This window comes from Peromyscus maniculatus, chromosome 6 (assembly GCF_049852395.1).
Source record: "Peromyscus maniculatus bairdii isolate BWxNUB_F1_BW_parent chromosome 6, HU_Pman_BW_mat_3.1, whole genome shotgun sequence".
Taxonomy (NCBI): domain Eukaryota; kingdom Metazoa; phylum Chordata; class Mammalia; order Rodentia; family Cricetidae; genus Peromyscus; species Peromyscus maniculatus.
Genome location: NC_134857.1, coordinates 45,980,867 through 45,986,383, shown reverse-complemented (window position 1 = coordinate 45,986,383; position 5,517 = coordinate 45,980,867).

Genomic DNA, 5,517 nt, shown 5'->3' with positions numbered 1-5,517 from the left:
TCTTAAAGCTACTGTTTTAAAGAGAGAGATTTTATGCTTTTGACAATAACCCTGTGGGAGATGATTTCTTAATCTTAACTGAGCACTTTATTACTTTGTGCCAAATCAGGAATGGTACTTCTGTTTCTTTTTCTTTTTTTTAAGATTTATTTATTTGTTATATATACAGTGTTCTGCCTGCATGTATGCCTGCATGCCCAAAGAGGGTACCAGATCTCATTATAGATGGTTGTGAGCCATCACGTGGTTGCTGGGAATTGAACTCAGGACCTCTGGAAGAGCAGTTAGTGCTCTTAACCTCTGAGCCATCTCTCCAGCACCCAGGTATTTCTGTTTCTTAAAACACTTGCTTTTTTTGGGAACTATTTTACAACTGTGTGGCTACCAAAGAAATAGCATTACTGTTGAATCAAGTCCACAGTATCTGCGAAATTTCAAATATGAATTGAATATGTTAACTTCTTTTTTTCTCCCCAAGACAGGGTTTCTCTGTGTAGCCTTGGCTGTCCTGGAACTCCCTTTGTAGACCATGCTGCCCTCAAACTCACAGTGATCCACCTGCCTCTGTCTCATGAGTGCTGGAGTTAAAGACGTGCGTCACCACTGTCCCAGCCTAAGTTTGTAACTTTTGATGAGAAAAGGCCAAGGAGTTGCCTTCTACCCTTAAACTACAACCCTAACCCTTAGGGTTTGTTTGTTTGTTTGTTTTTGAAATAATGTCTTTTATGTGGCCCAGGATGGCCTCAAATTTGCCTTAGTCCTCCTGTTGTGATCTCCCACGTACTGAGATTACAGGCATGTGCTGCTACAAACTCTTAAAGAGAATACCAGACAAGAAGTAAACTAGAATGGTAGTTGTTGGAAGGCCTTCCTGGTCAGAGGGTGCAGTCTATCATGGCCTGGCAGCTTTCTCCAGAGCTTAGTAACATGAGGCCCCCCACACACATGCTACCCCCCAGGGAGACTTCCTGCTCTGTCCCTGCCCTTATCTGGAGAATGTCCCTGAGCCAGGAAGACTGACATTATCTGAAAGTGGTCTCTAAGCCTGATTGTCTGAGCTGTCTTTAGCATGACCCTTGCTTGGCACAGTTCCCTGCTAGACGCCTTTCCCATGCTGCACATATGGTAATCAAGACTTGTATTAGGAGCTCTGTTACAGACCCAGCTGCAACATACAAAGCCTTATGATAGGGAGTGTGCCGCTTAATGCAAATTAGGGTTTGTCCCCAGGCACCCCAATCCTATATATTCCCTATACTCTAGAATAAAGTTTAGCCGATTCATGGAAGTCATCTCCTGGAAGGCTGCCTCCTGGTTGTCCTGACAGCCATTCAAACCCTGTTCTCTGATTCTGCTCTCTCCTCCCTCGTGGACCAATGCACCTCGTGGACCAATGCACCTCGTGGACCAGATCACCAATGTGATCTGGAGGAAGAAGCAGAACCACAGAAGCAAAAAAAAAAAAAAAAGGAAAAGAAAACATGGAGTCCAGAAATTGTGAAGATGAATTATAAGGAGTTTGTTACCTCTAGGAAGCAAGACTGATGCCCGTATGAGTGGGACTAGGGACTTGTTCCCAAACAAATGTTTTTCTAAGTAGTTGAAACTGAGCATTGTCTTAAATTTAGTGGAAATAAAGGCACAGGATGTACAGGAGAAAGGGAGCAATTTGTAGGGTAAACTCTAGAGACAGAAGAATAAAGAATGTAGTATATATAGTTTTAATATTTTATTTTTAAGATTATTTATTGTTTCACGTATGTAAGTTTTTTCCTCCATATATGTATGTAGGTATACTACATGCATGCCTGGTTCCCAGGGAAGCTAACAGAGGTTGTTGGATCCCCAATATCCCCAGGTATTGTAACTGGACTGGAGTTACAGACAGGTGTGGGCTGCCATGTTGGTTTTGGGACTTGAACCCAGGTCCTCTATAAGAGTAGCAAATGCTGTTAACTACTGAGCCAAATCTCCAGCTCCAAGAAGATAGTATATTTTAATATTTATTGTTGTAAAAGTTAATTGATCAACTTCGTTATTTTGTCTTTTATGAAAACAAGAATTAAATGTTAATTCTTCAGGATCAGTATCAAAGTAATTTTGCTAATTGCCCCTCAATCTAGAGTTGGGCAACAGCCATGTGACATTTCTTCCTTTTTCTCAGCTCTTCCATCTTTTATCTATATTCTTCATTACAAGTATAGATTTCTTGTAAAGTATAATTAGAAAATAAAAACTTCTTTCTTTAGGACAATTGGTATCTCCCGAGTGATGAAATTATTCTTCTCCATTATCTAAGCCACATATTCCAGCAAATCCTATACATCATAATTCTGCCTAGGACCGGCTATGAGAATCCCAGGTTGAAGAAGTGCTTTGTTTTCAAGTTAAACTAAAGAAAATGTCCTATGGGTATTTTTCCTTTAAAATCTGCAGTGGGAGCTGGAGAGGTGGCTCAGCAGTTAGGAGTACTGACTGCTGTTCCAAAGGACTCCAGTTCCATCCCATCACCCACACGGTGGGTCACAATCTTCTGTGACTCTAGTCTCAGCACATCTGTTGTTCTCTTCTGGCTAATATATGCACTCGGTGCATATCCATGTGCTCAGATAAAACACCAATACACATAAAAATAAAGAAATCTTAAAAAATTAACAACTTCTGATTACTGCCTTGGCCCAGTACTGCAAAAAGTTAAATAGAAGAAAACAAGGAAAGGCTCTTCCTTGGAGCGCTACACCTGTCCACTGTGGTCATCATTACAGGTTCCTGAACTATTAGTTGTAGCAGCCAAAACTTAGTACTTGATTCAAGATATCATTCAAAAGTCCTCATATAAATTAATCAAGAGGATCCATTATTTTTAAAGGTAGGTGTTTGGTAATTCCTGTTTTACACAAAAAACAGAGGCCCAGGAGAAGGTAAGTGATTTTTCTTTGCTTTCTCCCCCCCCCCCATTTTTTTTCCAGACAAGGTTTCTCTGTGTAGTCCTAGCTGTCCTGAAACTTAATTCGTATGCCAAGCTAGCCTCAAATGCATGTTGATCCGCATGCCTCTGCCTCCTGAATCCTGGGACTGAAGGCATGCATCACCACTCCCAGCAGAAATAAGTGATTTTTCTAAAGACAGGTTGCTAGTAGAGTCAGTTCCAACTGTGGTCCCCACTGTGAAGCTACTGAGCTGCTGCTGTTGCTCTCTGATTACCAGCTCCTCATCTGTCCCACACCATAGTTCCTTTGCACCATCTAAATTAGCTCTTAAACAATGACAAGCTTCACATTGCATCTCTCATTCTTAGACCAGTATACCAATCTAGTATACCAGTTTGTATCCTTTGGTTCATAACCTTATCCTGCACTTAAAGTAGTCCCGTAGAAGTGAACTCCCACCTCTCATGTGCCAAGATTACAGGCACATACCTGGTTTATGTGGTGCTGGAGAGTGAACCTAGCACTTTGGGCCTGCTGCCCAAGCACTCTACTGAGCTAACAACTCCAGCCGCAAGGGTGAATTTTAAATCAAATTATTTATCAAGGATGAATTCTACCTAAAAGAGACATCATCTTTTGAACTTAGAAAGTATGAGGAAATTTAATAAAATGTTAATGGGGAGAAGAGGTCAAAACTGGACACTGAAGTAGTTAAGAACACATACTGTACTTGTAGCGAGCCCGCAATCAGTTCCCAATGCCCATATCAGATAGCCGCCAGTAACTAGCTCCAGTGGAATCCCTGACCTCCACATGTGTCTGCTCTAAGGCACACGTTCACATACAGACGATGATCTAAAATTTTTACAAGTATTTTTAAAAATCAAATTTTGAGTTTTGATCTAAGTAAATTGAAAGTAAAGGAATGGTGTGTGTGTGTGTGTGTGTGTGTGTGTGTGTGTGTGTGTGTGGTTGAGTGGTAGGAGAAGCTTGCCTAGCTAGCAAGGGCTCCTGGGACAGATCCCTAACACAAAGGAAGGGAGGAGAGTGAGGGCAGCAAGGTTTGACTGAAAAGGCAGAGCCTGAGGTAGGGACAGAGGGCCGGGATTCCACTGGATATGAGAGCTAATGTGAGTGGTTAGTGCTGTGCTTTTGAGATGAGATTGGCCAGCTTTGTTTTCTAACTTTCCAAGCAGTCCTTGGAACTCAAGGGAGACTTAAATATGATGACTCGGTCCGCAATGAGAAAGCATCACTAGATACTTCTAATCTCTAGGGGACTGTTTTACTGTTGTCCATTCACAATGATATAGGATAATAGCTTCCTTTTCTTAGAAATGTTTCTCAGTTCCTTTTGGTATGCTGACACAAGTACCTGTGTGTGTGCACATCATCCGAGCAAGTAACACAGACTTCACGAGTGAGTGTAGTATGCCAATGTCATTCATAGAAATGGGAAACGCTGATTCACAACATATATTTGATTTCTGTAAGGTAAGTTTATTAGACTTTTTTGTCTTTTTATTTTATATTTTTGCAGTGCTAGGGACCCAGCCCAGGGCTTCACATGGTAGGAAAATTCTGCTGTAATGTTTTAAACATATTTAAATAGAGATGATAATATATTGAACCCATGCAGAGTTAAACAGTAATACCAAGGTTCCAATACTCCTAACATCAACTGTAGAGTTTGGAAGCGTCCAGGACACTCTCAGGTGTAGTAATTTGCTTAAAAACAGAAAAAAAAAAGTGTCCACCCATGAAGTCATGAAGAACACTGACTCAGTGACCACGTGTGAGAAAGCATGGAGCAGTGCAGCCAGGGAGGCACCCCCACATCTGTGTGTACAGTTCTTACTGCACGCCTCTTGTCCTTCTGGAAGACCAGCTGATACCCAGAGACTCAAAGCCTCCACCATAAGTGGAATGTTAGACGTTCTTACAGGCTCAAAAGCTCTGGGGTAAAAGATAGTTTAATCGGGTAAGGTATTTTAGAAATTACCAGGTGCAGGGGGAAAGGCCAGATCTTTCTTTGGGCCAAAGTTAAATTTATTAGCACAATACATGTTTCAGCTTAGCCAATGGGTCTATCTCCATCTGTCTTTACGATTTTCTTCATTAAAAATATTTAGAAAGCCAGGCACAGTGAAACACATCAGTAGCCTCTGCATAGGAGAAGCTGAGAAAGGAGGGTTAGTGCGCAGAGGCCAGCCTCCGCTCCATAGAAGGGTGGAACACTGTGGTAGAGAGTCAGCCCGATGTGTAGAAGGTCCTGGGTTTGCTCTCCAGCACCATAAAATATGTATGGCAGGTGGATCTCTGAGTTTGAGTCCAGCCTGATCTGCAGTGTTAGTTCCAGGACAGCCGGGGATACATAGAGAAACCCTGTCTCAAAAAGCAAAAATATAAATAAAAAATGAAAGCTTATGGAAAATGCAGCAAGAATAAAAGGATCATGTATGTTCGCCCAGATTTCCTAACTCTTAATATCTTCCCCTGTTTTTGTTGTTTTGGGTGTTCTGTTGCCCTGGCTGGCGTGGTAGCACACACTTCATGCACACGGGGGTTGGGGGGAAGGAGGGGTGCA